Below are 9,957 nucleotides of genomic sequence, written 5' to 3' on the forward strand. Positions count from 1 at the left end.
TTTACTTAGTTAACTTTTATCTTATTTATGTTCTTATCTTGTTTATTTTTGTTTATCTTATTCATTATGTTTAGTTGGGTTTATTATGTCAAGATGAAAAGATTATAGTAATGGTGTAATAATAAATATAGTGTAAACTCAACATGGATCTTAATATTTGATACTAACATGTTTTGTATTTATTATCTTATTCACTTTTAATACTTTGTTTGTTAAATGATTAATCTAGATTTATGTTGTATAACACTTGGTACAACAAATATTTAGCACTTTCATAGTTCAACCGTATAATATAACCTACATTTATGCTATGAAAGGAACTTGATTTGTTGTTAACATAAGTTATAATCATGAATGTCTGATAACATTTACAAGTAATAGCATTATTCGAGTAAAATAACTAATGTAATCATGTTAACAATTTATGATCCGATTGGAAAGGAGATGGTTTCCAGTTGAATAATAAGAGTTTATACTATACTTGTTTAAAATACAATTAGTGGATTCTCTAACCTTGATATTTCTTATTATTATTGTTTAATCCTCACATTGCTCTTCCATCTTAAAATTCTTATCAACTTTTTTCTTCTTTTTTTTCTTCTTCTATTATTATTGTTGTTGTTGTTGTTGTTGTTACTGCTGCTGCTTATAATTTATACAATTAATATCCTTATAGTTTGATTCCGATCTTACCGAGTTATTTATTATTTTGACACTCCAGCACTTGGGAGAAGACATCAATTTTTTGGTCGAGTCAGAGATTGCATCAATTGAAAAAAAAATAACACATGAAAATTGGTTTCTAAACCAAAACAAAAGAAGCTTTAGATGTTAAGTTGATTTACAAAGAAAAGAACAATGTCAAAAGAGAAGAAAAAAGCTACAAGGCAAGATTCGAAGAAAAAAACTATAGTCAAAAGCAAGGAATTGATTACAATAAAGTTTTTTGCTTTAATTGGTAACACTAAAGGTAAGCTACAAAAAATTAAAGACATGCAAACCAAAAAACTTAATCTTATTTAGAAAAATCACAAATCCGATTAAAGTTTTAGAAACACAAACGTGATTTGAAAAAATAAAATTAATGTTGAGTACAATGGTGAAACTACCTTCATCAATTTCTAGTAATGATGGAATGCAAACAATATCAATGCTATTAAAACACGATATCGTGAAGAGAAAGAAAAGATGAAAGAATAACAACAATTATAATTGAGGGGGGGTGTTGAAGTTTAATATCAACTAGGATTTAGCTTAATAAAATTTAAAATTTATAAGAGTTTTAATATTAACTAAAGGAGGAATCCTAATTAATATAGGAGTCCTTGATGAAAAAGAATTTGTAATAAACTAGTTTATTAGAATCCTAGTTTAATTAAAATATTAGATTCCTTATTAGATTAGAATTTTCTTTGAATAGTTTAATTTTTTTTATTGTCCAGAACTTAAAGCCTATAAACAGGCTTGTAATCTTAAGCATAATACACAAGTTGAGAAAGATATAGAAAAAGACTAGAAATGTATATCTTCTTCAAAAACTCTTCATAAAATATCATTCATCTCATTTTTTTTATTTTTCTTCTTGTTGTTTAGTTTTATTCTTATGTTTATTCTTATGAATTATGAATTAGGTAGCATACCCTTTTTTTTTTTTTTCAATAGTCCAATCCCCAGGGAAGGGTCCTTTGTAGTTCTCCGTGATGTTAGGTATCTTTCTTGACCGCTCCTTTAAGTCCCATCCCAGCTTCATTCCTGTTAAAAGTATATGTGATGGGTGATCAAAACTCTTGCCACTGATAGCTTTCCCTACTTGTGCCGTTATTCTGGTCCCTCATAACAAGGTTTCCAGAATCTAAGAGCTGTGCCTCAGGATGACCTTCTATGATTGCCGACACATTTGAAGACCAGATAACGTTCTTTTATTGGTTGAGAAGGACAAGGTCCCCATCATTTCCGATTGTTAAAAACTCCACAGAGATCAGTGATAGGGCTGTTCCTGTTTGCAACCCACGCAACTGTCAGGGCTCTTCTTATACCATATTCCCAGGTACCTGTTCTTTGAGTTTCCACGAGAGAAGAAACCAAGCTCAAAACTTCGAGATGCAGAGATTAAAGTCTCACCATCTCTAAGAGGTAGCTTTGGAGTAATAAAATCAGCAGAAAATGAAGATTTTAGCAAATATAAAAGAAATAATAATCAGAATTTTAAGAAGGGAAGGCTCTTCATTATTGTTTCTTGGTTAAAAAACGGTGCTGAACTGATCAGCTACTGTAGTCTTGCTTTGATTGCCATTGTTAGACGCCCATGTCATTTTTCCTTTCTTAAATTTCTGATTGGCTTGCTTGCTTTCTCACTAAATAAAATGAACAATTTTCATTTTCTTTCCAAAAAAGCCACAGCTGTTGACCTGTTGCATTGGAGCACTCTAGCAGCAATGCAGGGAATTGAATTTGGAGGATTACACTAACCAAACAATTTAATTTGTTCTTATAATCTAAAAAGAAATGGGAAATTGTTTATGTTTAAATGGTTAATTTATTTGCTCATTGTTTGGTTGATATGCATTTTTTAAGTTACAAATACTAAATTTTTGAGTCCTTCCTTTTTGTGCCTCTAATTGATAAAACTTCTTAAAGATTAAAAGTATGTTTGGAAATACAATACAAATCTTATTTTTTAAAATTTTAAATTTTTTTAATGAAAATTATTTTTTTATGTTCTTATATTGTTTTGATGTGCTAATTTCAAAATTAATTTTTAAAAAATAAAAAGTTATTATTTTAAAATATTTTAAATCACAATAGCTATCACAATTCCAAATAAATCCTTAAAAAAATAAAGTTTATTCAAACATCACAAATATTCATTAATTCCTCGTTCTTACCCAACATTTAAGCATGTAAACATAAAGGTTTATGTTGATAAAAATCGATCAATAAACATGAGGTTTATTAACTAATACTCTAAATGGTGTGAGGAAAGTATTGTAGTCTTTCTCATATATTTTTTTTATTTTATTATTTTTTTCCATTTCTCGCATGTTTTTTCTTCTTTTTTTAGTTTTTTTTCCAAAATTATCTTCTCCTTTTTTTCATTTTTTTTATTTTTTTGTTTTTGTATTTTCTTTTCAAAATTATCTTTGAAACATTTATTTTTTTACTATTGAACTAGTTGAAAATTTACCTTTATAGTTTTTTTCTTTGAAACATTGTTGATTGTTACTGTGTTTCCCCCACATGATTTTTATTTTGCTACATTATTTTTCCACAAGTATTTTTTTATAAAATTATCTGTCAAATTTAATTTTTTAATATTGAGATGTTTGAGAATTTAGCTTAGTGTTTTTTAAAAAATATTATGAATTGCTATAATATTTCTCCACATGGTTTTTATATTTTTTATTTTTTTCAAAATTATCTTTGTCAATTTTATTTTTTTAATATTAAGTTAGGTTAGAATTACAATTATAGTTTTCCTCATAAAACATTGTGAATTGTTATAATGTTACTCTACATGGGTCTTTTTTTTTATGATTTTTGTTTTTTTATAAGATTTTTTTCAAATTTATCTTTGTTATTCTATTTTCTTAATATTATGTTGGTTGAGAATTTATCTTTTTATTATAAAAAAAATACTGTAAATTGCTATAGTCATTCCTCACATTGTTTTTTTATTATAATTTTTTTAAATTATCCTTGTCATTTTTATTTTTTTTATATTGAGCTGATTGAGAATTACAACTGTATATTTCTTTACAAAACACTATAAACTGCTACAATGTTTTTCTATATGAGTTTTATTTTATATGATTTTAAAAAAAAAATTGTCTTTGTTGCTTCTATCTTATTAATATTAAGCTGTTTGAGAATTTAGTTTTGTGTTTAAAAAAAAATATTGTGAATTGCTACAGTTATTTCCCATATAGGTTTTAAAAAAAAATATTGTGAATTGCTACAATTATTTCCCATATAGGTTTTTTGTTATGACTTTTTTTTTAAATTATTCTTATCAATTTTATTTTATTTTATATTGAGTTGATTGAGAATTACAGCTATATATTTCATCACAAAACACTATATATTGCTACAATATTTTTTACATTATTTTTTTATGTTTTTTTAAATTATCATTATAGTTTTTTTCTACATTATAAATTATAACAGTTTTTTTCATATAATTTTTTTATATTTTTTAATAAGTTAATGATAACATACAGGCATATTACAAACCCACAACAACACATAAGCATGATATTTAGCCACGTTCTAAAGCCCAAAGCTATAAAATCCACATCAAGTAACATCTAGTGAAGATTTTATGCAATAAAAAAATTCATAAAGAATTCACATCGATCATGGAACTTGCAAGAAAAAAATAAAAGATTAAATTGCATAGCAAAGAAAGCAATCAAATAAAGCAATAAGTAAATTTCATGAAAAATAAATTATGTAACAAATAAAATAAATGCATGAAAGATATAGTATAAAGCCATAAAGAAAGTATATAAAAAAAAATTAAATTAAATATAAAGATTAAGTATAATTAACAGTAAATTGTAGAAGCTAAATTATAGGTATAAAAACTTAAGAAAGTTTTGTATTGGAATTATATATCTAACAGTCCAAAGAAAGATTTTAATCTAAGACATAAACTATATAAGTAAGAAAATGAGCCTCAAGCATACCCGAAATTATTTACATTTATGTAGCAAGAGATAAACCTCAAGCACAAGCCCAAGGATTTTAAATCATGCCATTACTTGTCCATCTTACCCACACCAATCAGGAGGGTCTTTTCGTTTCTTTTTTCTTTTTGACCAGGACAGGACAGCTGCTAGAAGAATTCGACAAGACAACACAATTATATTGTCAACGTTTAAAATACTACTAAATATGTTCCTTGTGTTTACTGGGTATCATATAATTTTTTAAAAAATATATAAATATATAAATTTTTTCAATATATTTTTTATATAACAAAATTAATCATAAATTGAAATATTTTAATGCACATTAAATTATTTAATCAAAATCAAATCAAAAAATAACATAAATTAAGATATTTTATCTCATAATAAAGTTCATATACTCAGTTTTGTTTCATAATTTTTTTCTTACAATACTTTTTTTATTTAATCAAAGAATTATCCATGCTAGTAAAAAATAAAAAATAAAAAAGTCATTAATAAAAGTGAATTAAATAAAACTATGAAGCTCAACTATTAAACAATCAAATGTTTAATGGTAAAATTAAAAAAAATTAAAACTAGTTTAATATTGAATGATAAAATTAAAAAAAAAATCAATTTAAGAAATTATCAAAGTAAATTTAACAAAAAATAAAAAATAGAAAGAATTAAGATAATTCAAGCTATTTTTTCAATTAATAAAAAATTCTATTTAAAATAAATAAATAAAAATAATAGAGCTCGATCTCCATTTGAATAAATATTAAAGTATGAAACTAAAAAAGATGAGCATAAAAAAAGAAGAAGAAAAACAAGACAATTCAGATGAACTTCTTGAACCCGGGTTAATATATGAAACTCGCATCTCATCAAAATCTTAGATTTTTCTTCAATTAATAAGCTCAACTCTAAATTAATTTAATGTTAAGGATGAAACAAAAAGAAAATTAAAGTGAAAATCAAGTTTAGTATGAAACAAATATGAGGAAGAAATTATAAAAAAAAAATGATCTTAGATAAAACATATTGAAATTAAAAGAATTGAGATCAAATTTAAAAGATGAAAAAAATATAAGATGCAAAATTAAAAACAAAGTTTAATTTTATAAATTATTTTAAATAAAAAAAACAGTAAAAAAACAAAAACCAAATCCTAAAAAATTAAAATTAATGGATTACTTTGAAATTTTAAAAAAGTAACATGAAAATTAAAAGGAGAGAAAATAAGGTGTAAGAAAAAAAGATCATTAATACTAAATTGAATACTCATATGACATACTCATTATCTCCTCAAGGAGAGGACGTTGAGCCAATTCAAATTTAGCCATGAAAAATGATATTTGATCATCGAATGACCATGCACCTATTATCTAAATGAAGGTGGGGTTGCCCAAATGTATAAAGTTTTTAATAATATTTGTATATATATTAAATTATAAAATTATCCCTAAATTTGATATTAATAAAAAAAAATCATAAGTGCAAATACAAAAATGTCCAAGAACATAAACTATATAAAATCCACTTTTAAAGATATGGAAGTCATTTTAGTATTCTATAAAAATATTAAAGATGAAAACACCATTGAACATAAACTTTAAAAAAAATTTGAATCTAAAAATATAATAATTATTTTATTGTGTATTATAATTTTTTTAAAAAAAATGGCTTAATTACCCCCTTTTAAGTTTGGCAATTACAAATGGATTGTTGTGAAAATTATCTCCAATAATGGGTATGTTTTATTTTGTTTTAAGGTTAAAATTATCTCCAATAACATGTTTTTTTATTTTGTTTTAAGGTTAAAATGGGTATTTCACCTTAAAGTCCAAAAAAACCACTCATTTCTTTCATTTTTTTTCTTTGATCTCTTGTTTTTCAATTTTACCATCTCCTAATAAATTAGCCTATATTAACCTACAATTTAGTCCTATAAGATCTAAATAAAACAAGAGATGAAATAAAACTGTGAACAATAAATCTACAGTATTTTATAAGAAAATCCACAGTACATTTTACACAATAAATCTCCCCAGCCATTTAGATTTGCTTGTAAATAAATTATAAATATGTGAGAGTCGCCCTTTTCTCTTCACTTGTATATTTCATTTGAAAACCATCTAAAAGAAAGGAGAAAAACTAAACTTGAAATGACGTAAGAACTGGGCATGCTTGGTCAGCATTTGAGGCCACAGACATGAATCACAGATATTTCTTCTTCTTTTTTTAAGTTAAAAATTAATTTTGAGTTTTGAATTTGATTTCTAATAGTTATAAATTCAAATCCTCATAAAATTATTAAAAAATTATATAATTATTAATTTAAAAGCTCATAAAATTAATAAATATATGTAGATTAGTCCAAACACTCATGTTAATAAAAAAAATTAATTTTATTTTAGTTCTCTTCATATATATATATATATGAAGAGAACTAACATAATAGAAGCATTTCCCTCTTAAACCAATGTGCATTAGAAAGGAGGGATTCCAAAATCTTTGTTCTACATCTATGAATCACAAATAATCCTTCAAAAACCCTCACTTATCCACTCTAATTATGTTCGTGTCTCGTGAGATAATTAATTTTATACTTTATGAAATGTATCAGATATTTCTGATCAAGTATTTTTAAATAATAATTTATTTATTTTTGTTGGAAATATTTTGGAAATAGTTATCTTATATCTCAAAGACACTCCACAAGTGTTGTTTTCATTTTGCACATCATCAAGAAGACAATGTTCTTTACAATAGATCATGCATATCTTAGTTTTACCATGTCAAAACGTTATTCTTTTCATGAATGAAACTTCATTAATATCGTTAAAGGAAATGCAAAATGTGAATTCAACATCCTTGTTTCTTGTTCGGACTTAATGTGTAGTTATTTTTGCAATATTTTTTAACTACTTGAATTTACTTTTAATACTTACTATTTTTCCTTTAGAAAAATAATACATTAAATATATATAAAAAAAACAAATAAATTGCAAGCATAGTTTTCTAATAACGTATCATGTCCTTAAACTTTAAGAACTGACGCATCTTTGTGGAAAATTGACGCATTTGTGTGGGTACCTTTTGAGTGTGAATTGTGAGCTTTTGTTCGCAAAAGCATGCTTAGCGTCTCTATCCATGCCGCTCACGTCTACTTTTTCAGGATTTCAAAATCTTTTAGAATTTGAAACTCAAATCATTGACATGATATCTTCACTTGGAGACAACAGATCCAGTTTGATTACTCCATTACCAAAAGGTTGTGTCTTATCTCAAAGGAACGGTCTATGCCGCTTGCTTGACGTAAATTCAAATTGACACTAATTTGATTATAAATTAAGGTTATATTTTAATCAACTTATATTATTAAATCCTATTCAATAAATTTTTTATTAATATGAATTGTCTTTTCATTTAAAAGAAAAAGGTTTTTTAGTCGATAGTCACATGCATAAAAGAATGTATAACGTTATACATGTTAATTGAATATAAATGCCCATATTATTATTTATTATTAATTCAAAAACACATGAAATTGGAGAGGCATGAGATATTACATGTTCATGTACTTAATTTACTTCCAAGCTCTTACACAAGTAGATGTTATTACACAATGAACAACACTAGAGTTTTAATATTTAATGTCATAGCACTTTATAAGTATAAATTGCGTGTTTGGAAATGTAATAATAATTATTTTTTAAAATATTTTTATATTAATTAAAATATTAAAATAATCTAAAAATATTAAAAAATAATTTCAAGTAAATAAAAAAATAATTTTATTTAAAAAAATTAAATAAAAAAAAAAACCAAACAAACTGGCTAAAAATCTTATAAGAATATAGTTCAGAATCTCTAATGAGTGAAGTGAGCTCCACAGAAGTGAAGAAATCGTCAGAGGGAGTTGTTTCTTTCCCCTTATAGACATGTTTGCAAGGCATGAAACCATGCACTGCTTCTAGTTGTATTATTTCTTAATGTTATCAGTAAGCTAAAGAAACACCATTAATTTTTCAGTATTAACCCTTCTCTGAAAATGCAACTAACTTATAGACCGTACGCGGTTTCAAGATTTTCTCTGAAAATTAAAGCTAAAGATCGTGCAGGAAGCGTGCGTCCCTTTCTTATCACTAGTGCTGTGTTAGAAACATCATTGGCACTCTCAAAGTAGCTAGGGAGCATTAATCAATTAATTCACTTAAGAGGAGTACTGGCTAGTTTCTCTCTTCTGATCCTTACTATTCAATATTCTAACCATTACAAGCTGGAGTAGATAAGAGGGCACATTCTAACATGCGTACAAAGAGTGAGGAAGGAAACTTCAGTGAAATTTCCTTTCAGTTGGAGCGATGCCACAAATGAAAATGAAAATTTTCCATGTTGCATCGCCATCAACCTCCTCCATTTGCAACTACATGTTTTATATCAAAGATGAATATTTATGTATGGATTCTCCCTGTCTGTTTCATCTCATTAATTAGCACTTTAAAAGCCTGCCCCCTTTCCCTTTCATTTCACCGTCTTAAACGTACACGCGCCGGACACTAAGGGACGCTGTATTGTATGTATATGTACGTACAGAAGTGAGCTGAAAAATGCGTAGCACAAAGACGATAATCAACCATTAAAGCGATCCGACAGATCTCAGTTGGTTCCCGACGCCAGAGCTCCACCCTTTAGAAATTGGAACTTGTCCCACTAGCTAATCTTGATGACTAGCCAGACACATGTGTCGCTAGTGGAAACTCTCTTGAGACATTGATGCTTGCATGTTGAACAAATATTGGTCTATAAATTTGGAATTTCGGCATTGTTATAAACTTTGGTGCCAAATTAAAAGTACCGTACATGCATGTGGATGTATCAAGTGCTTTGATAGTCAATCCGAGTACTTGTATTTACAGGTTGATGCAATTGTCAATTACTATATGGTTTTGGCACAATTACAAAATCTTCTACTTTTATTAATTTTCCTGCTCTCACGTTTATCTCACCATATGTAAGTTGCAAACAAGCTATAGTTCTCTACCCAACAAACTTTACTTTTAAGAACCTTCAGGAAGATCCTGTGATCCTTGCAGCTTCCAGGAAGAAGAGTTTTCACATAAGCTTTGAAAAAGAACGAAGCAAGAAGCTCGCTGCTAACCATAAAAGTTTCGCTGCTATTTTATTTGTTCCCTAGTTATTTACTTTAAGGCTCACTCTTTCCACGAAGACCTCTCCCTTTCTGTCTTTCTCTCCTTCCTAATTCTCTTATATAACACCC

The 9,957-nt window shown here is 26.6% G+C and overlaps 1 long non-coding RNA gene across 1 annotated transcript in view; it reads right to left on the minus strand.

Moving 5' to 3' along the window:
- LOC105109441 (uncharacterized) overlaps positions 1-8,705 on the minus strand; it is a 23,018-nt gene extending 14,313 nt beyond the window's left edge. The window contains exon 1 of the long non-coding RNA XR_839253.1: positions 8,695-8,705. This is a non-coding gene — a long non-coding RNA (uncharacterized LOC105109441). The remainder of the gene's footprint in view (positions 1-8,694) is intronic.
- Between the last annotated feature and the right edge of the window lie 1,252 nt (positions 8,706-9,957).

Source organism: Populus euphratica, unplaced genomic scaffold (genome assembly GCF_000495115.2).
Source record: "Populus euphratica unplaced genomic scaffold, PopEup_1.0 scaffold218.1, whole genome shotgun sequence".
NCBI lineage: Eukaryota > Viridiplantae > Streptophyta > Magnoliopsida > Malpighiales > Salicaceae > Populus > Populus euphratica.